Below are 26,165 nucleotides of genomic sequence, written 5' to 3'. Positions count from 1 at the left end.
ATTGTAAACTGGTGAGCAGAAGGAATTATTGCATAAAATATTGCTGCATTAAGAAGAAATATACTTCTAGTAGCTGGTGGGTGGTGATGCAGGAGGAGATCACAACTTTGGGCAAAATGGTAATGGTGAATTTTGTTAAGCTTTTGTACTTCCTGAGATCTTCACACAAGTGGGCAGTGACTCTAAAGGATTGACTAGATACAGTGCAGGAAATTTGTGATCAGGATTGCCTATTTTTTAAATTTGAAAAATTGAAAGCATTTGTTCATAGGGATGGGAGTGAGGTGTTGGAGAAGAGAAGGTTTAGCATTTTTATTCTTTATATGGTTAATAAAAATTACAATTGATAAGAAAATAATCATAAAGAAAGGAGAAAAAAGAAAAAAAAACCTTTCGCCAGTTGTTCCATACAACAACACAGTATGCCAGTTTAAATCTAATTTATTTGTTCTACAAATTCTCTTCTTGTTGGAATTTTATTTTGCTTCTGTACTTTGGCAAAGGTTAGCCTAGCAGTGGAAATGGTATGCAAAGCAATTATCTGGAGCTTCCTTGGGTTCAAAGAGTATAATTTAGCAAAAATATTTCAATATTTTAATATTAACCACCCAATCCTCTTGTCAACAATAGAGTTACCATCTTCCAATTTTTTTTTTACTCCAATGCATTTCCAACCTGTATATATGGAATCAGTTTGTGATTCCCTGCAATGCCAACATACATCACCATCTCCTTGGTACATTCTGGCAAGCTGAACAGGTGAAAGAGAGGTTGAATGAAGCATTTTTATACTATTCTGTCTTAAACAGAGATCTATAGAGAAAGACAGAAGAAGAGTTGGTTCTTATATGCCACTTTTCTCAACCAGAAGGAGTCTCAAATTGGTTTACAATCGCCTTCCATTCCCTCTCCCCACAAAAGACACCCTCTGAGGTGCGTGAGGTATCTGCATCTCTCTGTCCTGAGCCCCCCTCTTTCACAAGCTAACAGCAACTTTGGGAGTGATTTAATTTGGTAGAAAGTGTGTGTGTGCTCTGTCTTGGCATTGCTTCCTCCAAACGAATCCTCCCTTCTCAACAGCTGCTTTGACCTAGAACAATAAGCCACTGGAGATCTGGATCATTTGTCTCTTATGCCGCATCCAGTTTTGCCCTGATTTTTAAAATCCTGTGGTAACTACCTGTGTTTGACATATAGGGATATTTCAGTACTTTTAATATGCATAGCTTTTCAGAAAGCAGCTGATGTTTCAGCTGGGTGCCAGTGGACATAATACTTACCTAGACAGAAACATGTTTGACAATTCTAAAATCTGTTCTAAAATTCTAAAAAAATCTCATGGACAAGGAACCAGTGCTCAGGTGGGGGTACAATGCAGGAGGGAGGCCAATTACATGTTGACTATTTTTCTGGCCTCAACCATAGGCCTAGTGGAGGAGCTCCATTTTGTAGGCCCTGCAGAACTCAGTGAGCTTCAACAGGGCTTTGATGTTTTCTCAGAGCTCATTCCATCAGGCAGGAGCCAAGGCCAAAGCGGCCATGACTCTGGTTGAGGCCAGATGGATTTCCTTGGGGCTGGGGACCACTAGCCTGTTGGTATTGGCTGAGAGAGGCAGTCTAGTAGGCATGCAGGGTCTGGGCTGCATATGGCCTTAAAGGTTAAAATCAACACTTGAAACTTGACCTGGAATACAATCGGTAGTCAGTATATCTGCTAAAGGACAGGTTGGATATGGTAGCGATCCCCAACCTGTGGGCCGCGGACCACATGTGGTCCTTCAACTAATTGGAGGTGGGCCCCGAAGGACACCTTCTCCCCCCCTTTACTCCCCCCCTTTGCCCCCCCCTTTACTTCATTCCCCCCAGCCCTTTACAACACACTTCATTGTTGTGGCATGTCTGTATCTTATTTTGAAGGGATGTTTAAACATTACCATAGCGATCAGAGAGCGCTAGGGCAGTGGTTGAGAGTAGAGGAGTAAACTACCCCCCCCCACCGGGCCTCAGTAAAAGGCGTTGAGTGGTCCCTGGTGAGTGGTCCCCGGCGTTGAGTGGTCCCCGGTGATAAAAAGGTTAGGGACCACTGGGATATGGGTCTTCCAAGGAGTCCTAGTCAGAACACAGGCGGCTGCATTTTGCAGCAAAGGAAAATATTAGAGACGTTTTATCTGACAACATCTGATAGGCTATTTTAGTTTTCAAAGCATTTAGAGTACTGTATATGACTGAAGGCAGCCTGAAAGGGTTTGAAGCCAGGACAGATAATCCAAACAGGCCCACACTCAATAATAAGTTGAACAATTTGTGGGCCCTCATCTCTGCAGCCTGACACAGGCTCCCTTGTCTTGTGTAATGATAGTTCTGACCCCGGAGTTTTTTCTTTAGTTAAAACATCTGCTGCTGCAAGTGTCTGAATAACTTACTCCTTTGTACAGTGGCCTATGCCAAGAATCAGGTGGGCCGAGAAATTCTGAAAAACTCACAGGTAATTATGTTGATGTCTCCTATTACCAAAAATTATCTTCCTTGGGGTTTTTAATCTGATCTCTTAAATTACCTAATATTATATTATTGGAAACTACTAGGTGTAACTAGAGGACAAAATTATAGTCTTTATTAAATAATGATAATATGTGATAGAATAATAAAGCCAAAATCTATGAACAAAACCATATATCTGAACTATCACTTGTCTCAGGAAACGAGGAAGTTGAAATTGAGTGTGCTATCTCACTGACTGGAAATGGAAAAGGACAAATAACCTTTAAAGCAAGTGAAATTTACTCCCTATTTAGAAATTACTTCCCAAATCTCCCTTGCACACACTGTCACTCAGGTGATGAGACTTGAGGTGATTGCTGTTTGCAAAGGACATTAATCTTCCATCTCCACTACAAGTAGATAACATTACTCTTAATCAGGAGTGCGTTAGGTGATATCAAATATGTAATTGGCTCTTTTGGCAAAGTGAAAGCACTAGGATCAAAGTGCTTTGAAGTTACTTTTTATAAAATATAACAGGGATAACAGGGAAGTGGTTCGATGGTAATATATATTGAGTCAAGATCAACTTGGTGATTCTTTCATCTGCTTCTTTCTGACACAATTGATTGTAATGTCTACTCTCCGGTCATCATAATTTTATCTGTGTTAATATATATAGTAGCATAGTTTTACATATTCTGTCAAAGCAAATATGCTTATAGCATATACCATGGGATTCCACTGTAGTACTCAGAGGCTCCATGATGCCCTCTGACACCTTTTTGGATCCCTGCCAACTGCTTTTAGAAAGTGGATTGGGCTAAATTAGTCTTTTGCCCATCATGGCATCTAATTGGCTACTGGAGATCTGATTGGCTGTACAGAATTTCAAAAATGTTGTTACAACGGCTGCCACCACAGCAGTGTTGGTTTCTGCTATCATACCCTTAAAAAATACCACTTTTCTCACTTGGCCTTGGGCTTTCTCTGTGTGAGGATGTTTGTGACTTGACCTCCCACAGCACTCATTTTATGTTGGCTCCACCTCTCACAGCAACCATTTTGTGGTTGCATCCATTAACAACATCAGCGGCTTGGATTCTATGACATATGCACAGTGGAACACAATTCTTTCTTCTCCTCTCCCTTCCGGAATGTCATAGTTGGGGGAGGAGCCAGCCCAGGTTGGCCTAACTCTTCCCTTGCTGCAAGGGCCTGCTCCAACACTGGCCCTGTTGCCCTCCATAGCAAAAAAGGACACACGGATATATCTGTTTTCCCTTGCCATGGGGCAACAGAGACCCTGAGTTGGACCCTGCCTGGGATGGTCCTAGCATGGTCCTGGGATGGTCCTGGGATGGTCCTGGAAAAGGTGGGGCAAATTCCTGGAGTGGAAAAAGTCTCTATAGTACTGAGGGGAATGGGGTCTGGATTTGAAGTTGGAATGTGCTCTATGTTTCAGGAATACTGTGTATATGCCAAAGCATGGTCATTACCTAGCAGGCTGGAATGTTCCTGGCCGCGCAGAGAACCTCTCAGCCAATACGCTGCTTGAGGTTCCGCTGGATTTTTTGCCTTGTTTATAATATGTTTCCGCTCTTGGTGATGGGTGGCGTTAGTTCTGACCACACGGATAGTCAATCACTGGTTTCTAAGGTCTTCCTTGATCTGTTTAAGCCATATTTTCTTTGGTGGCAGTGGCTGGATCTTCTATTCAGTTGGTCGTTCTCGCCAGAGGAGTTTGTGTGGCAGTCTGCTGGTGTTCATTCTGCAGGCATGGCCAAACCATTGCAGCCTGTGCTTTTGGATTTGTTCTTTAATTTGTGGCTGGATGTCACGTTTTGTCATAATTGTCTCATTTCAATTATGATCACATAGAGAGACACCAAGAATCTGCTGCAGGCATCACATCTGGAAGGTCTCGAGTTTGTTTATGTCAGGTTTTATTAAATTTGTTTATGTCAGCTTTTAAGTAATGTAAAAGAATGATGCGGGTGGTGAAGTGGTATGCAATTCTTCAGCCTGAGAAACCTGGTAAAGAGGTATACAATATAATAACCAAAGAAAAACCTGAACAGGGGGTTGTGACAAGTGTTGGGTGCTTCGGCGCCCGAAGCTGCCAGTCTCTCCCAGCGCAACCAGCACCACACTGCAGGGGGAGGAGGGGAGGTGCGGGCATCAGAGCCTCCCCTCCCCTCCCCCACGGTATGGTGCTGGCTGTACCCGGAGAGACCGGCCACTTCAGGCACCAAAGAGCCCAACCCTGGTTGTGACAGTTCCTTGGTAGGAAGCCAAGATACCAACACAGAATATACTCTAAGATATATATATATATATATATATTATTTTATTTTATTTATTTATTTAGATTTTTATACCGCCCTTCCCCACGGCTCTGGGCGGTTTACATAAAACATTTTAGAACGTTTACATATTTTCCCTTGACACTGAATAACAGTGAGGCCAATTAAGATAGACTCTCCAATATGCCTTAGAATCTTCTGCAGGGATTCTTTGGGGGAAAGTTAGAAGTCCCTTGAAATTGTTGATGTGGAAAGAGATCCTGAAGGTAGACAGTCTGAAAATTACTGTGACCTTACACAGAGTGTTAATGGTCAATGGAGTCAAACTAGGGTTGTCCACCTCCAGGTGGGGCCTATAGATCTCTGCATATTACAACTGATCTCCAGACTACAGAGATTAGTGCACTGGGGAAAATGTCTGCTTTGGAGAGTGGACTCTATGGCATTATAATCCACTGAGGTCCGTGTCTTCCCCAGGCTCCACCCTCAGACCTCTAGGAATTTCCAACCCAAAACTGCCAAGGCAAACCATCAACATGATTCTGGGTCAACTACAAAGTATTACAAAATATCAACCTTCAAGTTCTGAAATAAGTTCTCATTGAGTGTCAAATATAGAGACCTAAAAACCAGAGAATATTCAGGCTTTTGATGGATGTCAGGACAATATCTGCAATAGAGAATTTGGAAGAGATGTTGTACTTCAGCTCTCCTGTATATGCAAAAATAGTTTCTCTTTCTCATAACTTCTTAACGTTTTTTTTAAATTAAAAACTGCATTTTGTAGCAGAAAGAACAGAAAGTAAAAATTACCCCTGTGCATCCTGGATTGATGCCGGGGGTCCACTCCTGCCCTCCAGGAAACATGTATTCTCTCGAGTGACTTTGCTTGCCTGGTGTTTCATTCATTATGGGTGTATGGATGGGGGAGACACAATGACAGCTGCAACTTTGGATTTAAAAATAGCCTTGGAATAGTGATGTGAAAAACGACAGACGTGTGAATTAGGAAAAGGACAGCACTGACTTGTCAGAAGATTGCTTTATTTCACTGGAGTGAGCGAGCCTTAATATTCCATTGTCGATGCAATGATGGAGAGAGCTCTGGAAGGATTGTTTCTTAGTCACATGCTTTTTTTAATTTTAAAAAAGCTAAAACTAAATGACTGTTGCATGGAAGTGAAGGTTGGTTTTTTCAAAATCTCAATTAAAGGTTAAGGACCTCTTTGCAGCCTGACACATGCTCAATGCCCTTGGCAGGGTCTGTTGCATTCAGCTATGGCAACTGACTCGCGTGATATTAAAGTTGTACTGAGATGTGGTTTGCTATATAGTGATTTTAAATGTTTGTCTTAGCATGGTAGATCTCCTGCCCCTTGGCCTGGAGACTGATTCCCATCTATTGGTATCATTGTACATTACAAAGAACAAGGGAAGGAGGAAGCACAGAATCTTCTCTTGGACTTCCCTTTCAATGTGGCTTTCAATGCCATTTGGCCATAGTATCTTGGTAGACTTTTGTGCTGGGAGTTGAAGGTACCACATTCTGATCTTACTTATCTGGAAGAATCCAGAAGATGATGGTGAAAGGCTGCCATTTCTTTTTCTGGGCAGGAGCTGTCTTGAAGGGGCCTACCAGGGATTTGTATTGCCCCACATGTTGTTTAATGTCTTATATACAATTAAGCTACTGGGAGAGTTTATCTGGTTTTGAAGTGGGCTCCATCAGGATGCTGATGATGCCCAGCTCCATTGGTACTTTCCAAGTTCTATTATTGCTATAGTAATATTCAGAGGCTAGCTAATAAGGTCATATTTCACCCATCTTTAAACAGCTACATCAGCTGACAGATTGTTTAAGAGTTAAATTCAAGGTGCTGATCATTGTTGGCAGAGATAAAAAATGCAAAGGAGCAAAGCACCAGCTGCTTAAAGAATAAATAGCTTTACGGATAATTGAAACAACGTTGAAAAGACAGGGAGAAGAGAGAACCTCCTAGCAGTCTCACTATTCTTCTTCTACATCATCATCTGAAGGCAAACAAAGAGGGAGCATGCTTAAAGAAGCAGGAAGTCCCCAACTGAGCTAATCACGACATAGCAGGAGAGTATTTGAAAAATACCAGGAAGTTTTTTTCTAAATGCTACCTACACATCTCCTCCAAAGCCTTTTGTGGGATATTCTTTGTATATGTCATTGAATCATACACACTACACATCTTGCATATTCTAAAAAATGTGACCTTGAAAACCACTTCATATCCCAAGACCCATGTATAAAAGACAGTCTCCTCTTATATATCTCTATCTGCCAACTATGGGACTCAGGATCCACCTATTGGGTATTCCTACATAAGGTAGCCCTTCTGGCATCAAGCAGAGCCTGTTCCTTTGCTGTAACTCCCACTAAGAATGTCCAAGTCCCTGTGGGTTTAGATCTCATCACAACTAGGAGTCACAAATATCCTCTCATTGGTGTTTGACAAGCCATTCACTGGAGTACATTGCATGGCTACATGTCTAGTACAACACATATGCATGGCTGTATTTTCCCCAGGTCACTAGTTAGTAATCATATCTTTCATTTAGCCCCTCTAGATGGGAAGGAAATAGCCAAAACATCTGAAAGTGTGATAAAGAACCATCTGGCCCAGAGCATGGGAACAGAAAGGTCTGTGTGTTTTGAGGGGGGGGAGATGAGTGAAGCATTTCTGTGTGAGGAGTTCTGGGACTCTGGTCAGTCAGTTCATAGCAGGAGCTGGTGGCTACCTGACAACAGACTGCATGTGTTTTATAGGGAAAGGGGTATTTGGGGGTTTAGTGTGCATTTTTAAAATTGTATTCTGTGAGCTGCGGAGGAAAGGCAAGGTATGCAGAAATAAAAAAGCAACCTTGCTCGGAACTAATCAAGTATGGATGAGATCATTGCCTGGTTGGAAGGAAAAATAATAGAAATATAATAAAAGAATTTTCAGTGATGGTCTTCGGATTATGGACATTATTAGATAAATTAGACAAATAATAATGCCAAAATAGAAAATGAAAAACACAACTCATATAGACTACAACCTCCCGCCCAACAAACAAACAAAAAATGAACAAATATATGCATAAGCTCAACAGGCATCTGCAATTCATTCAGAACTCAGTGCATTTCCCTCACAGCCTCAAACAGCTCTAGTAGTTTCTCAAAGGAGGAAAATGGAAGAGAAGAAAGAGGGAGAGAAATAAGGAATGATAAAATAAGAAAAAGAAAGCAGTAATTGTGAGAAACCCTTTGATCTGTTTCCAACCATTCCTGCCACGCCCATCCCGCATGGGGAGGAAAGGGAGACTTCACCACTGAGCCTACAAAACAGAGATAAAAGGAAAGAAAACAAGCCAGAGTAAAAGCTTGATAAAGTAGAACAAAGTTAAAGTACTAATGTTAGGATAAAGGGAATTAAATTAAACTAAATAGATAAAAGCTAAAATAATATGAGATTAAAAATAAAAGCCCCAGAGATGGAACACTGCCTCATAACGTCCTGTAATAAAGCTCCGGAACTGAAACATTATGAAAATAGTGACGGTTCTCTTGGCCCCTTTGAACCTGCTTTAAGGGATTGTTTGTTTATAAAAGCTTTCTGTGGCTAACATGGATTTTGGTTGGTTGGCTACTATACAGTTTCTCTGATTATAGTTTCCCTTTGAATACTTTTGGCCAGAATTTTGATATAATTTGTTTTTTTCTGCCTTGAGGATAATTGGTTGAAAAGCCAGGTTATAAATCAATGGGAAACCTGTAATACTCCCTGGTCACCTTGCTTTTGGTACAATAAATGAAGGCATAAGGGGTGCTATGGGACAGCTTGCACCACTTTGTTTAGAGGGAACTAGTATGGGCCCATGATACCCATGTGTGTGTGTGTGTGTATGTGTGTTACCCCACTTTCCAGAAGAGCCTAGTATACTGCAGGGGCTTTCAAGTGGTTGGCAGTGTACCCCATATGACTCCTAACCAGGCCCAGCATGTATTCCAAGTTGGGTTGCTGCTGGTGGCATGCCCTGTGCAGCTCCCAGGCTGTTTACCCAGCACTGCTGAGCTGAATGGGTTGGGTCAAGTGCACTGCTGGGCCTAGTGAGGCTTCAGGGCTGTGCTGCTAAGCCCAGGAAGACTCCTGAGCTGTACCACAACCAGACCCAGCAGGAATCCAGGACTATACCACCACTGCTGTGCCCAGTTTGGCTTCAAAGAATCACAGAATCATAGAGTTGGAAGGGACCATACAGGCCATCTAGTCCAACCCCCTGTTCAATGCAGGGTCAGCTTAAAGCATCCAGGATAAGTATCTGTCCAGCCGCTGCTTGAAGACCACTAGTGAGGAGGAGCTCAGAACCTCCTTAGGCAGCTGATTCCACTGCTGAACTGCTCTGACTGTGAAAACATTCCCCCTGATATCTAGCCAGTGCTGTTCTACACATAGTTTAAAGCCATTACTGCGGGTCCCATTCTCTGTTGCCAACAGGAACTGCTCCTTGCCCTTCTATAAGTGACACCCTGCCCTTCCCTAAGTGACAACCTTTCAGATACTTAAAGACAGTCATCATGTCCCCTCTTAACCTCCTCTTCTCCAAGCTGAACATCCCCAAGTCCCTCAGCCTTTCCTCATAGTGACAGGTCCCCTGGCCCCAGATCATCCTTGTCATTCTCCTCTGCACCCTCTGAATCTGGCACAGTCACTGCTGCCTCTAGACCCAGCAGAGTTCCCAGGCTCCGAAGCTGACTGCAGGAGGTGAGTGCTTTCAACCCCCCCCCCCAATATATTTCCTTAAACATTTCAGATTTTTCTGCAAACCTGGGGTGTCCCCCATCTTGGTGTAGTGATTAGGAGTATGGCCTTCTAATCTGGCAATCTGGGTTTGATTCCTTGCTCCCTCACATGTAGCCAGCTGGGTGACCTTGGGCTGTTCTGACCGAGCAGTGATATCAGGGCTCTCTTAGCCTCACCCACCTCACAGAGTGTTTGTTGTGGGGAGAGGAAAGGGAAGGAGATTGTAAGCCGCTTTGAGCCTCCTGCTAGAGAAAAGCGGCATACAAGAACTTCATCATATTTGCTGAAAAATCTGTTTAGTGTCCACATGGCTCTGATCTGCAGGCTTAGCTATCCACATATGGGGCCCACATGTTGCTAATAGAATATAGATATAAAATTCTATTTTTGCACTTTGAACTGAGAAGCACGATTCACTTGCTCTTTGTCCTCTTTTCATTTGTTAAAATACGAGGCTAGCTTGCCTTGGGATAAGGAATTAGCCTTCCCCCCCTACACAACACAGAATAGAACTTTACCCCAGCTATTTATTTATTTATTACATTTGTATACCATCCTCCCCAGAGGCTCAGAGTGGTTCACATAAAACATAAGAGCAGGAACAATACAGAAAAAGTAATTTACCATAAATGACAATAGAACAATAATAAACAGTGAGAACAGTAAATTCAAACCACAGCATACCGGAAAGCCCATGATTGGTCGGTTCAGGCATTAATTTTCGTGGGAGGGAGGTTCGAGGTCCCAGTGGAAGATGATGGATTTGGTCGACCTCAACAAAATGCCTGGCGGAAGAGCTCCCTGTTGCAGTATAACTAACTACTAAAATAACACTTTCACCACAAAAGGGTCATTCCACAAATCATGAGGATTTGTCAAAATTAAGCAATAAAACATTAGTAGCCATTTTTTTAAATCTTGGAGTATTAGTCATGGATGAGGAAAGGGTAGAATTGCTGGAAATAATAAGCAAGACCTACTTTTTCTGAATCGGTAGATGAGCACATAATGTTAAACTAATGTTTTTATTCAACAGTACATGAAAAGGAATGTTAGGACCAGCCTGTGCAGTTAACTGAGCTTTGTCTCAATGAGGGGAGCTTGGTTGCCTTTACAGGTTAGTCAGGTGGCGAACACATTGTTTTTCCTCAGCTGAGATGCAGATGTATGCTAAAGCATAGTGGCTAAGAGTGGCAGCTTCTAAACTGGCGAGCCAGGTTTGATTCCCTGTTCCTCCACATGTAGCCAGTTGGGTCACCCTGGACTAGTCACAGTGCTATTAGAGCCATTCTCACAGAGCAGTACTTTCAGAGCTTTTAGCTCCACTTACTTCACAGGATATCTGTTGCAGAGAGGGGAAGGGAAGGCAACTGTCAGCTACCTTGAGACTCCCTCAGGTAGTGAAAAACAGGGTATAGAAACCAACTCTTCTTCTTCTACTACTACTACTATATACTACTACTACTACTACTGGCTACATTATTCCAGTCAGCATGTGTCTATACGTAAGACTGCCAGATCTGGGTTGGGAAATACATGGAGATTTTGGGGGTGGAGGCCAGGGTTTGGGGAGAGAGGGGGCCTTAGTCCACCCTGAAAACCTGCCATTTTCTCCAAGCAAATTGATCTCTGTTACCTGGAGACTTGTTTAAACAGTGGCTGGACATGGATTGCTTAACATAGATGCTTTAAGCTGATCGTGCATTGAGCAGGGCATTGGGCTAGATGGTTCTTATGGCCGCTTCCAACGCTATGATTCAATGAATATCTATAAATATCAGGAGATCTTCAGCTACTACCTGGAGGTTGACAACTCTACTATAAGGGGTTCTGTAAGTATACAAAATCTCAGGTATTAGGTCATGGATGGAAGGGAGTTAGTCTCTCTTAATCTTTGTGTTAGAGATCCAGTTGGCTTCAAGGCCTGCGGAGAATTTCTGAATGGGACTTGGTGGACTAAGCCTGCAGTAATTGTAGTAAGTGTAGTAATTGTTCTTGGTTCCAGTGGTACTGGATTGTCCATCTGGGTTTGCCACACAGATCAGTATAGGATTAGACACTGGTGATGACACCATCCCAACAGCAACAACCTCCTTAGATGGCTTAAGAAGGCCTTTGTGTTGGGTCAGCCAGCTGTAGTCTGTAGATTGACAGACAGAATTTGTGACAGCCACTCTTTCTCTTGATTCAGCTTGCTGTGCAATAATAACAAGCACTTCAGAGTTTTTCCACATGGAGTATAATAATATGTATACAAGGGATTTATTTGCTGTTTTGTCCTACATGAATCATTGGGAAGAGCTTGTGTTTTTCCGCAGTAACTACACAGCCTCTTCATAGAAAGGTAGACACTCCTGGCTACAATATTTGAAGAGTATTCCTGCTGGGCAGTAGGCTAATGAAAGTTTTGGTCTGGTTGAAGAATGATAATATAAGCTAAGGAAGAAAAGACATGTAGGTTCACTTCTAATTAGTACAGTCTGATGAATTACTGGCAGAATTAAGTCTAATTTATCTGAGAATGGATTAATCCTGAGATAAATATTTCACATGTATATCAGTCAAACAGAAATCTGAGACAGTAGGGCAATTTTGCTCCCTCGAATGCAATATATAGTTCTCTTGAACGATTTCTCTGTAGATGTGTTCCAAGGCCTCTTATTTATATAATCATTCCCAGATGCAATATTACAGCCCAACCCTAAATAGGAGTTTGACAAGGCTTCATTTCTAGAGCTTGAGATTGCTTGCTTAGGGATAGCAGTAGTAGCCAGATTTGCAGACTGGGCCTGTTCATGTACTGCATGGATCCTGATAGGGACAGCACTAACTTATGGTAACTGCATATCTATATGCAGAATGGTACACTGCTCCCTCTGCAGTCCTACTGGATGGTCATATTTATTTATTTATGGTATTTCATAATCCACTTTCCTCCCCAGTGGAGAAAGTGGCTCACAAAAATATTGGTACATTTCATGTCAACAAACAAACTGAACAACAACCAAAAGGTACATTAGACATTACCCTGGGTTAGTCTTGGATTTACTTAGTGAGTTGCTTAAGGGTGTGAGATACAGGGGAAGAGCAAAGGGGAAAGTGCTTTTTGGTATTGGCTGGCCAGGTCTCCTGCTGTGGCATGATACCTCCTGCCGTCAACCCTTGTTTTCCACAGCTGCTCGGAGCTGCAGCAGAAGAACTTTTTTAAAAAAAGCTGGCATCGTGTGGCTTGACATTACTTCCAGGGAAGACACAAAAATGATGTCATGTTGCTCTAGGAATTGCTGAAAACTCTCACAGACTTGTCATTTTACTGAGAGAAAATTCAGGAGGCACAACCCAGGAATGGAATTTTCAACATGTCCTTTAAGTGACCAGAAATCTGGGGCCACAAGGCATGATGGGGTTGGTCCTAAAATGTTGAATTGTTTTGATAATTTAGACCAGCATGGCTACCCACTGGAATCTGTTGTGGGGAAAGGGAGGGAAGGTGACTGTAAGGCACTTTGAGACTCATAAGGCCTGCTAAGTGACTCTGGGCCAGACAACATTCTCTCAGAACAGCCCCTTCTCCTTCACAAGGGGCCCATTGTGGGGAGAGTGGGGAAGGTGATTGTAAGCCACTTGATGACTCCTTAATGTAGAGAAAACAAGGATATGAAAGCTAATTCTTCTTCTGATTGTGTGATTGTAACTAATTTATCCAGGTACTGATCCCTGGTACTATTTGTAAAGTGACTACACATTGACTGTTTCTTTTTTTAAAAGAAAAAAATGTACACACATACACCTGTTCCACAGAGCCTGACTCACTGCTTGTCTAGAATCGGGCCGAATTCCCACTTCCTGATGATTTTGGTGCTGGTCCAGGGCAGTTCCAGGCCTGGTGCAACTCGGGCCCTCAGTTGGCCTGTGGCAAGGGAACAAGGATAAATCCATGTTCCCTTTTTTGCTGTCAGCCTCATTGGGGCATATGTTGGGCCAGGGCCATCTGGTAGGGGGCAAATTGGGCCGTTTTGGCCTGGCTTCTCCCAGCCTTTGACTGTAATACTGTGTCATTAAAAATAGAAAGAAATGCCCCAGGTAGCACGACTGTGGTGTGCAGTATGGCAGAGCTCCATGGGGCATTTATTTTTATTTGCAAAAATGTGGTATTGTGTTGTTATTCAATCACATGTTCTTACAAATATATTTTTTTAAAGGTCCACACTGCCCTGCAGTGTGGTGGAACCTCGCCACCCTGGCTGCCTCATGCGGGAGCACAAATCTGGGACGGACTGGGTGCAGAGGGCCAAATGCTCTCCCGTGGGGTACCGGAAAGAATCGGGGCAATCTGCCCTGAGCCAGAAAGCATGCAGCTGCGTGGTACAATGCCTCCCATGCAGTAATGATCATAGAAGCAAGAGGTAACATGCGAACATCGCTCTCTTCTGCTGCTGTGTGAGGCCCAGTCAGAATTGTTGGAAGTTGTCACTTCTGCTCTGTCTCTGTCATCTGCTGTTTTTTACAACTCCTTTGTAACTGAGAATCAAGCATGTGAGGAGAGAAATAATTGGTAGATGAGATCCAGCTCTCAGCTCCAGTTGAAAGGTTACAATTTTGGCTTTGCCCCCGCTTGAGGAAATGTATGTCATCTCTATGTTTTGTCTCTTTCAGTTTCTGCTATAGAAAAATGCATTCTCACACATAATTTAATCAGGCAATTGCGTGTTACTCAATTTTCTGACTTCTGTGGCTGTCTGTCAGTAACCCATATCTCAATGTTATAAGCACTGAAGCAAACTTACTGTTTCTGTATGCTATTTCCCCCATAGTCTCACTCTCCAAACATAGCTAGCTTCTTTCAAACATCCTTGTGGCGTTGATTCCTGGGGTGTTTCCACACAGTGTTCAAAATGTTGAGACGCCTGCAACCTGCAATAGCCTGATATTGAATCACACTATTCTTCCCCTCCACACTTCAAAGTCATCCTGCCGCGTCTTTCCCTTCGCACATCCTGCGCAAACAGCAAGCGAGAGAGTGAGGAGCTATTTCACTCACTGCTCCTCCGCCTGTCAATCAACGGGGCCAGCCAATTGGTGGTTTGTTGATCTTGATCCCCCTTTTTTACTTGAGACTTTGCACATAGCAATGCATATTCACTTCTATGAAAATGCATTGCTACATTATTTAAAGACCCCCCCCCAAAAGCCACAGCCAGCAAGCGAAGGGCACAGGGAGGGAGGCAGCTCCCCCCTAATTTAAAACAGCTGAAAGGCTCCCGGTGAGCTCCCAGCCACCCCACAGCCACCCCACAAATTGATCTGGGCAAATTAATCAGGGGTGGTTCACACACACACATACCCCATTAACCCATCACCCCTGTCCTGCCTACTTCACTGAACAGGAAATGGAGGGAGAAGGGTGGGAGCAAGGGCAGGACATTGTAGAACTGCCTTTGGTCTTCTGTCTACAGGTTGCTAGTTTGTTCAGGCTTGAAACTTTCCAATTATCAACTGTATGAGTGTACTCTTAACACATGGAATATTTCAAATTTAGCATATCCTAAATGCCCAACTGGAACTGGTAGTTTAAACTTCTCAAATCTCACCATTAGTGATCATAGCATCGTAGAATTCAAAGGGGCTATACAGGCCATCTTGTCCAACATCTTGCTCAATGCAGGATCAACCTAAAGCATCCATGATAACCGTCTGTCCAGCTGCTGCCTGAAGACCACCAGTGAGGGGGAGCTCACCACCTCCTTAGGCAGTCCATTCCACTGCTGAACTACTCTGACTATGAACAATTTATTCCTGATGTCCAGCTGGTATCGTTCTACACATCCTCTGCTGCAATCAGGAACTGCTCCCTACCCTCCTCTAAGTGACAACCTTTCAAATATTTAAAGACTGCAATCATGTCCCCTCTCAATCTTTTCTTCTCCAGGCTGAACATTCCCAAGTCCCTCAGCCTTTCCTTAGAGGGATTGGTCCCCAGGCCCAATTTCATCTTTGTTGCTGTCCTCTGAACCCTCTTGATTTTGCCCACATATTTTTTGAAGTGAGGAGACAAATTCATGCTGACTTCCCTAGATCAACAAATTGTCCATCAGATGTTTGCAGATCACTCCCTTTAAAATCTGAGTGATGAAAATCTAAACAGAAGAGCTCTGTTCCTCAGGACCTGTGTTCCATCTGATAGTGGGTTCCACCAGGATGGGGCCATCGCAAAGAAGGCCTTTGTCCTAGTACATGCCAGGTGAACATCCCAGAGGTAGGTACCACAAGCAGGTTGAGGGTTGAAGAACACAAATTTCAGGGGGGAGGGGAACATGGTATGCAGACTTGCCAACGTTCATGTGTGTAAGTCCCTCATCTCCCCAGACCTGTCCCTTTCTGGGATTCCCCTCCCATCTCCAGGGATTTCCCAACCTGGAGTTGGCAACCTTAGCCGTAGAGGTGGCGAATTCCACCGCTCACTGTACTTGATAGAATTCACTTCAATCTATAGCAGGGTTCAATTATTATCCAAATGGGGGATGCCAGAAGGAATGGCCATTATATTTGGATTGCCTGTTTTACTGTTGTTCCGGTTTGTGGGTCTGCAGCTACCAAATTTTCAATACATTTATGTACTTGTTTAGAACATTTTAACACCACTTCTCCAGGAACCTGCCTGAGGCAGCTTGCAAAGCAAAAATAATGCCCCCAAACAACATGCACTATAGGATGGCAAGTCCCAGTTTTCCACTGATCAGGAAAAAGTGGGCAGCTGCGATTTTAGTGTGTTGAGAAGCAACTATGCAGTCACCCTAGGGTATGGCAGCTACGGACCATTTCCTGTTGCAGTTTGTTTAATCACATTTGATCTGTAGCCATACTTTTGAAAACAAGCTACAAAGTTATTACGTGGAGAGAAACTTTCAAGAGAGGATTGAGCCCATGAGAAATCCTATTTTATGGGGTACGCAGATTTCTCTTGACAAGTCTAGGGAATTCAGATAAAAATAGTGATCACCTAGAGAGTTGCATTTAGGATCCCAGGGCAGTATTCCAGTTATACGTTCCTTGGAATAAGTAAAGTGCATCTCTGAATAACTCATGTTTCTTTGCCCAGCATTAAGGGAATCAAATATGTGCCCAAGAAATTGTGTAAATTGAAGGAAGCAGAGAGAGGTGATTGCTTTCATTCAGGGTGCTGCTAGTGGCTAGAGATTAGCTGCTTGAAAGCTGAGGCACTGGAGACAGAAACTTCAAAGAAACGGGGAACGTTGCTATGCTAGAACACTGTGTACCATCTGCTTCTGGTCTCTGCAGAAGCTGTTGCCCTGCTATGGGATGTGCTTTTGAAAGGATCTTGGCACATTAACAACCTGCACTGTAGTTTGTGCCCTGAGACAACACAATCACTTCCATTTTAAAGGGCAGGGCTGAATGCAAATATAGGTAGTAGACAGGAGGTAATCAAATTGTCATCCTATTTATTAGATCCTGGGCCCATCACCAGCAAGATAATGCTTGTTTTACCCATGACAAGCAAATACACACAATCTTAAAAACCAACTCTTTTACATTTTAGGAATATGCATTCAGATATTTCCTAATCCTAACCTGTTCAGAAAATTCTTTGCTCCTTAATGTAGTTATAACTAACAACTAAACTCTTAACATGGAAAAAAAATCTCCAGATCTGTCTGTTTTTCTGGTACATGGCTGTTGGTTTTAGAGCTTAAAGTGATAGAGACTTGTCAGAGATGTCACTAGCAAGGATGTTTTCCAACCAGCAAAGCTATACACGTTTTGCCACTCAAAGAGGACTGGAATGATAAATCCAGCTAGCTCCTCCCACCCCATTACATCAACAAACTGCAAACGAGCGTTGATTCCCTGCTTGAGCTAGCCCTGATTACCTTCTATGGCTCCTGATGCCAGAGAGAGAGAGAGAGAGAGAGAGAGAGAGAGAGAGAGAGAGAGAGAGAGAGAGATCTGCAACTGCCGGTATCCCCTGGGTCCTAGCGCCCATTGCATTCCTGGTTGCAATGGACTTTCTTGCTATAGGATTTATTTATTTATTTGAAATGTCAGATGCCTCACTTTACCACCAACAAGAAGTAAAATGGAATGTCTTAAATTTAGCAAAGAGGATTCCTTGGATGAGAAGTATGAACCCACATAATTTTATCCCAAGAATACGGGAAAGGTTGCAGCTGAAAGTACATTTCCCATCAAAACCAAGGGAAACAAAAATGAATTGAATAGCTGAAAGTACTTGCTTTAAGTAATGAGTTGAGTGAAACAGGATCAAGTTTTTAAAAAAGAACTGAAAACATGTTGGTGCACGTCCCTGTTGTGTGTGAAGAAGAACCCTGGGGAAAGCTATACAAGATCCACTAAAATTAGAAAAGGGTTATAAAGTTCAGTAGTGGGATACATAAGTAAAAACAAAGTAATGATTTTAAGTGATCACTTAGTTGTTCTTCTTTAAACTGGTTTCAAAGTACCTGATGTTGTCCTGAAACTGTTCAGAAGGAAACATTGCTCAGTGCCATAGCTAATACAGTCTATAATTTGACAAGTTAATTGGGGACCATTTTAGACATACCTCCCAGGAAAATCAATTTCTCAGTCAATTTACCACTCTAGTGCTCCCCCCTCACCTGAACAAGAACAGAAAATAAAATATGGGGGAAAAATTGTAAATGAAATCAGAAACTTAAAACATCGGTGCCCAGGGATAGTTAGAAAGGAATCCAAGAAGGAAGAACATGTCATAGTGCAAAAGATGCTAGGTGAAGCCAGTGTGACTCTGTACTCAGTGGCCTCAACAGCCACAACAAAAAGGCAGAAGTAAAAAATCAGCCATAAACATTACTCCTTATGGCAGCAGTTCAGAACCTTTTTAGGCTGTGTGAACCTTCAGACTTCAGACAGTGGTGGGCATAGCCACAAAATGGCTGCCACAGGAAGTGGAACCAATTACAAAGTGGCTGCGGTCACACAGTGAAGATCCTTGTACTGCTAGAGTAATTTTTTAAAAATCTGCAAAGCCAATCAATTGTCTAATGGCCAACCCCTTGCTGGTCAAAAGCCCTACCTGGTCCCGCCCACCCACTTTCTAAAACACTTTTCAGGCACCAGGAAAGGCACCAGTAGACTAGGCACTATGTGGCCCACGGGCAGCATGTTGAGGACCCCAGCCTTAGGGATCTGTTGATTTAATGCTATATTTCTAGGGAAATATATTTCTAGTGAACTTTTATGGATGTACAAAAAACAAAACAAAAACAGGATGGCATTTTCAGATTTGGGGATAATGAGCCTGAAAAATATTAGTATTTCTTGATATTCCCAGATCCTGATACTGGTATGGTATTTAGATTTGGTAAATATTCAGAAATACTGAATTTTCAAATTCCATTATAGCCTATAGAGACCATTATAGTCAATGGTCCCTAGAGGGTATAATAGAGAATCAATCTGGGGCTATTTGGGGTTCAGGGGGGAAAGTTTTTTGAGGTAGAGGGACAAAATTTGCAGCACACCTGCTGTTGTCTCTCTTCAATCCACCCCAAAGCTTGAAAAAACATTGGACCAAACGTGTCCCCACCCTCCATTGTTTCCAATTAAGGGGATAAAGGCATTTAAAATTTAAATGATTTGGTCCCTTAAACATTTAAATGCCTTTTCCATTGTGGTGGTGACATGAGTGGACTCTGCTGCCACTGTCCTTTTAAATGCGTTCTCTGAATTGAGTGCACATTAAATTCATTTAAAGGGACTGATAACTCTTTAAATGTGGATTCAAATGAATGTATTTCATCTATTGCTTTCTGGTAGTCCCAAAAATCCCAAATATTTTTCAGGCTTGGCTATTTCAGATAGCTGATAATTTTTTAAAAAAATATATGATTGAAATAGTATTTTGGGTTATTTCTCTGGTTTGGATTATGCAAATGGACACCCCCTACTCACTTCAGACAAAATTCCAAAGAAACTCCCTTTTAGCTGGACGGTTGAGGCCATGACAGAGTCCCGGGTTTTTCCAACTGGATCCCAAGTTCCACCAGAATAGCTCCTGTTCTCGCTAGAGGAAGATCTGGACCCCACCCTGAACAAGGTGGGAAAGGATTGAATGAGGATACACCACCATCTTTGTGATATTGTTTTATCCTATAATTGGGTAAATTGGGATTTTATTGTTTTTAGAATTTTATGCTGTGAACCACCGCGAGACCTATTGGGAAGCGGCGGTATACAAATCAATCAATCAATCAATCAATCAATCAATAAAAATTAGCAGGGAAGGGACAATTTGTGACATTGACTTCTGATAAATGAAGCTGCTTGTAGGGAACTGGATATAGTGGAGGAAATGATACAATCAGCATGCCATCAGTTATCAGTAGGACCAACCCAAGTGTTCAGTGGCAGATATTTTCAGCATGAAAAATTATATCTCTGTGTGTGTATATATGTGCGTATGTATATATGTGTGTGTGGGGTGGGGTGGGATGTTCTCCAAACTACTCTTCACTGCTTACCTTTTCTCTGATTGCTTTTCAGAGTTTGTAGCTCCAGTAAGCTGCTGTACTGACACACTTATTTCTTGGAGGGGGGGGGGATTCAGATTGCTCCCTTATTCTACATCAACTTAATTTGTCTTTACTGAAATAATTATTTAGCCAAATTACATTGTTGACTCCAGTGTTTTTCGGAGGAGCCACATTGATCCAGATAAAGAAGAGTTGTTTTTTATACCCTGCTTTTCTCTACCCTAAGAAATCCCAAAAATAGCTTAAAATTGTCTTCCATCCCCACACATATTTTTACTAATCAGATGTCCTGATTTCATATATTTCCATTGTGGTATTTTTATGTCATTTATTCACACAGTTCCCCATGCCCACCAGACATCAATTTTAAAGTCAAGATTTCTGTTGAATGTTGTTAATATCGCCAGAGGATAACATCAGTTTTTCCACTCTTGGGATGAAAATATGAATATCAAGATGAACCAGAGTTATGAAATATCCTGAAATTCCTACATAAAATCCCTACATTCTATTCAATGTATTTCAAAACATGTACAAACTATCAATGGGAATAGTCAGATAATGTTCTAGAAAGATACAATATTTTCTTTTCTCATACTTTGCCAAATGGCTTACCCAAGTTAAAACAATATCTGAATTTCTCTGGCAACTAACTATACAGTTTTGAAAGGCATTAAATAACTATGGAGGATTTATTAAGGACATTTTCCGTTGCCGCTTTGGGCTAGTCCCTTTTGCTTTCTGCGCTTGATTGTACCCTGTACTTTATTCACCTTTCACAAAGACATAAAAGTCAGAAGATACATATAAATCTCTGTTGTCCTCCTATTTTTTTAAAAAAATAACAAAACACTGTGTAGGAGAGTTTAGGAGCATCCTATATCTGCCTAGTACAGGTCAAGCAAGACAACAGAAAGTCTAGATTAAAAAATCCTTAACACTGTTTTGCTCCCTTATATATTTGGGAAACAGCCTCCTGTCCATCCAGGTCCACCCTGATTGGCCCTCCCCCTCCAGCTAGAAGCCTTGTGGCTGCGGCCTCCATTGTCACCCACAAGGAGAGAGGCAGCAACAGGGCTTTGCAGCTCGCAGGTATGCTCCTGCTGGGAGGGAGCCGGGGGGGGGGAGTTTGCAGCCTCCATGCGGGGCTTCAAGCCCTGTCCCCTCCCATGGGGGGGGCTTTCCACTCCCTTTAGCCTGCTTTGTGGGCCAAAGGGAACCACGACCACCCTCTCATGCCCTCCTGCCTGCCGCTCCTTTCAAAGCCCATTTTAAAAATGGGCTTTAAAATGGGCTTTGATACTAGTCTAGGAATAAAAAGGATTGGGGTAGTTTCTAGAGGAGCATTTATGTTAGTCTGCAGCCACCAAAACAGAGTTTTGTGATGCCAGTAAGACGAACACATTTGTGGGGCATGACCTTTCATAAGCCAGAGCCCACTTTGTCAGATGCGTAGCTATTCTCAATTGCCAGGTATATAAATTCATGCTTACAAATCAGAGAAGACTGAAGCGGGAGAAAGAAATCATAACAAGATAAAACCAGAAGGTCAAGACATGTATAACAAGATCTAGCCAAAACAATATACAAGTGAGTCTAGGTAGATCATTCCCAACTGGTGATGAACTGACAAAGCAAATTGAACAGGGCTTGGAAAACTACAAAAACTATTTTTTTTAGAAGGATGCCCTTCCAACAGGGATTCTGGACTGGATCACTTGGTACATACACAAGCTGTGTTTTCAGTAAGACAACTGTCTACCTGTAAAAGAGACTTAATGCGGCATCTTTGAAAAGCTGATGCTATCTTCGCTTTTATATCTGTCTTCTGTTTGGACAGATGATATTATTTTTTATTAGAATTTGTGGGAGTAAAAAAGCCATGGAAATGAAATCCCATGTGAAATTTCTTGAAATTGCCTTTCACTTGCTTGAATAAATTTGTTATTGATTTTGCCCTTTTCTAAGAATGAAAGGTTAATGAAAACAATCGTGCAGCTTTCAGCCCACAGTGGAGATTATGTAATATATATATATGATTTGGTACCTTTTTCAAACACAAACATTAGTGTTTAGAACACAGCCATATGAAAGATTAGCTTGTGTGATGAGGAATGAGCTTTGCCTACTGAGTGACAGATTAATAATGCCAGCATTTCTACATTTGCCTTCCTTAAAAATAAAATGTCTGCAATTATCAGTAGCAGGTAATTCTAGAAATGTCTCCATAGGCCTCTGGAAACTAGAAGCATGCAAAAGTCCTGTGTGTGCATCTGCAACCTGCTGGATTTCCAATACTAAAGACAATACTACTTTATTCTGATCTGGAGATCTGGCCCAGGCTAGTCTGATTTCCTCAGTTCTCAGAAACTAAGTGTAGTCAACTCTGGTTAGTAGTAGTAGTAGTAGTAGTAGTAGAAGAAGAAGAAGAAGAAGAGTTGGTTCTTATATGCCACTTTTCTCTACCTGAAGGAGGCTCAAAGCGGCTTACAGTCACCTTCCCTTTCCTCTCCTCACAACAGACACCCTGTGGGGTGGGTGAGGCTGAGAGAGCCCTGATATCACTGCTCTGTCAGAACAGTTTTATCAGTGCCGTGGCGAGCCCAAGGTCACCCAGCTGGCTGCATGTTGGGGAGTGAAGAATCAAACCTGGCGTGCCAGATTAGAAGTCCGCACTCCTAACCACTACACCAAACTGGCTCTTGGATGGTAGACCACCTTTGCAGGCAATGGCAAACCACCTCTGTTCATAGAGAATGGGCAGGATGGATCACAGTAGACCACAGGTTCCCATGAAAGCCTAAAGCCCCCACCATACCTTCCTTCCCTAAAGTCCTTTTAAATCACTGGCATGCCCTAAATGGGAACCTCTGCCCATAGCCTGAAAGAGCTCAGCTTCCTCATTCTCCTGCAAGAGAGAACTGGTATTTCAGACAGCCTCTGTGCCCATGCAAGGCGGCACAGGGAAAACCCCTCCACTTCACCAGCCTGATAACAAACAATCCCCCCTCTCAGCCATGGTTACTGATCAGAGGTAGACTGTCATTACACATAATTACTTGTGTGGCACAGTTCTACAGAGAAGATACAGTTTTGTAGTCTGAGGAACATTCACATATAAAGCTTGGAAGACTGCTAAAGGAAATGCATATCACCCATACCAGAGGAGTAATCCTCATTTACATGGCAATATAGTTAGCTCGGTTGCTAGGGAGCCCAGAAGCAAATGGCATGTTTACGTGATTGCTGATGCTTGAAGAGGCAGCCCACCTCTTTTGGCAGAGAATCAGCAGCAGGTGCATTGAGCTCTCATTGGTGGACAATGGTTTGCAATCAGAAAAGGGGTTGTCACAAGGGCACAAGAGAGGAGACCAAAAGCACACTAAAGTGTATGCATGAAAAAAATCATAGCAAAGCTAATTTTAAATACTGAGCTGAAAAGAAGCAGTCGCCACTATGAGGGGGGAGTGCCAAGCAGAATAAAAAAAAATACTACTTTGGGTTTTCCACAGCAAAAATGGTGCCATGTGCAGAAATTTTTAAAAAAGCACCTTTGGGGGCAGACTTTTTGCAAGGTTTCCTGCCATGCATAATAGTCCCAAGTCAGAAGGCTTATGGGTACTAAACCTAAAGTAATACAAAGTCACATAAAATCACATAATTAGAAACATTAAAACAATACATAAAGCACATTAGAACACTAACACCCATCATGCAAAGTTTTTCTATCTTGCCATGAGAAATCATGAATGTATTGTCCTACCCTAAAGCATGATCTTTGCCTTTGTTTTCACTAGCAGTGGATCCTTTTGCACTTTCCCTTCTTATATTGCACTTTTATATGCTATTAAAAGCTTGTTGTATTCAAACTAACACCCATCATTTAAAAATCATGATCCCTTCAACCCAGACTGGAACAGTGATATTTTATTGCTTCAGCGGAAAGGCAAAATCCTTCTTTACCTTTTTTGGGAGACTGGGAGTAGCTACCAGAAGATGCATGCACAGGATTTAGTTACATATAATATACCCTTTTCTTAAAAAAAAAAAGTATTTGGCCACCTGAATAATTTATATTGACAGAAGAGATGGATGCTTTGATCGATTTAAAGCCCCCCACCCATTAAACTATACTTCCCAAAATAGTGTATGGCAACAGGCTTCCTGAAGCAGCAAAACCCAGTATTTTCTGCCCTTTTAAAACTCAGTGGAGCTAGTTTGGGGATGGGTAGATGAGGTAATATGCATGAACCAACTGCTAGATTCACATACTAAGAATTTTCTCATTTTCTAAATTCGAGTTATTTTGGGAAGAGTGAAATCACAGAACTCGAGATGAAAGCTTTTATTAAGGAAAACAAATTACTGTCTTTATGTTAGGAGAGAAATTATGGAGATTTGGGAGCACTGCACTTTGATTGTTGAGGACAGAAATGATAGACAAAACTGGCAGTTTTTTGTTCTATTGTAAAATCTTGTAGGATGGGCTACTATCTATCTCTCAGCTGGGTCAACATACTTGATAAATAAAAGCATTATTCTTGAATAACAGGCTTTTCTGATATCGGAATTGCATCCTTTGTTTTCCAAATATTACACGCATCTGGCAGAACTGGTATAAAAACTATTTGGTTTGTGTTTTTGAGCCCTCAAAAGACTAACTTTTAAGTCTGATGTAAAGTTCTAAACTGCACATTTTAATAGAATGAATAGCAGAGAAACAAATGGGCATTTGGGACACTTTATCATGTTTGGTTCAGGACATATTTATTGTCAGAGCTGGTTAGGATTCTTATATCTATTGAGCATAAAATATAGATCCATGCAAGTGTCGTTGATGTGTACATCAGAAAATTTCATTTAAGCTGTTGAACTTTTCTAAATGCACACTATTAAGTTTTGGTGTCCTCAAATTTCTGAGGTGCTTAAGTTTTGAAACTGTAAAAAAAATGTAGTTGGGAGAAAAACTCTACACAAATATGCTCAGGACACAGAGTCTTAAGAATTTGTTTCTATGGGGAAGACCAGAAGGTTCAGGAATAATGGTCTAGGTTTCTGGTACCAGTTTCACAACAGTCCTGTATCTCCTCATTCAGCTTCAGAACCATTGTGTTCATATTGACAACACTGACCACCTGATTTCTCACAAGGAAGAGTCAGGAGAACAATTATCCAGTTTGGATTTCTCTCAGAGAGTAAAAAATGTAGTCACCTGAGAGCTACTCCCCTTGTCCCAGAAAACAGATCAATAACTCTCATGGTCAGCTGTTGATATACGTAGAAGAACGGGCAATGATTGAAATCTTCTACTATGGGGATAATACATTGAAATACTCTGCTAACCCATGAGAAATCAAGACTTTTCAGGAAAGCCCCTGGCATAACTTTCTCAATTATTTTTCATAAAGAAGGAGAAACTAGAATTTTAATTTGGGAAGCATTGAAGTTATAGCTTGGGTGGTACAGTCCTAAAGGTCTCTGAGAGCCAGTTTGGTGTAGTGGTTAGGTGTGCAGACTTCTAATCTGGCACTCAATGCCATGGTCCCCCACATGCAGCCAGCTGGGTGACCTTAGGCTCACCACAGTGCTAATAAAGCTGTTCTGACCGAGCAGTGATATCAGGGCTCTCTCGGTTTTACCCACCTCACAGGGGGACCTCCTTCTCCTTCTCCTTCTCCTTGCTTTTGACAGCATAACCGACCCTTATGCAGACATAACTGAAAAAATTGTGCAACTGAGAGATGAGTTCATCTCCCATCCCCGGATTTAAGTAAGGCACTTACAGATTTTCAAGACTTTTTAAAAAAGTCTTGACAGGAAATGCACTGCAAAGGGAGCATGAACTGGAACTTCTAATACAGCCCACCAAATAAGCAGCAATCAGTTATAGGAATGCTGTTTGTTAATCCTTCAGAGGATTGCAACAGGGATGAAGGTGTGACTTAATTTTTTTCCTCCTTTACAGAAATTTCAGGGACAGCCCAAATATCCCAGGGTGCAGTTCTCCCAGATACTGACAGTGTTTCATA

The 26,165-nt window shown here is 42.1% G+C and overlaps 1 long non-coding RNA gene across 1 annotated transcript in view; it reads left to right on the top strand.

Moving 5' to 3' along the window:
* The window catches only part of LOC143842672 (uncharacterized), a 206,769-nt gene that overhangs the window by 142,359 nt on the left and 38,245 nt on the right, over positions 1-26,165 (top strand). The gene's annotated exons all lie outside the window — the stretch shown is intronic.

This window comes from Paroedura picta, chromosome 8 (assembly GCF_049243985.1).
Source record: "Paroedura picta isolate Pp20150507F chromosome 8, Ppicta_v3.0, whole genome shotgun sequence".
NCBI lineage: Eukaryota > Metazoa > Chordata > Lepidosauria > Squamata > Gekkonidae > Paroedura > Paroedura picta.
Note: the sequence above shows the minus strand (reverse complement) of the source record. Positions and strands in the feature narration are given on the sequence as shown.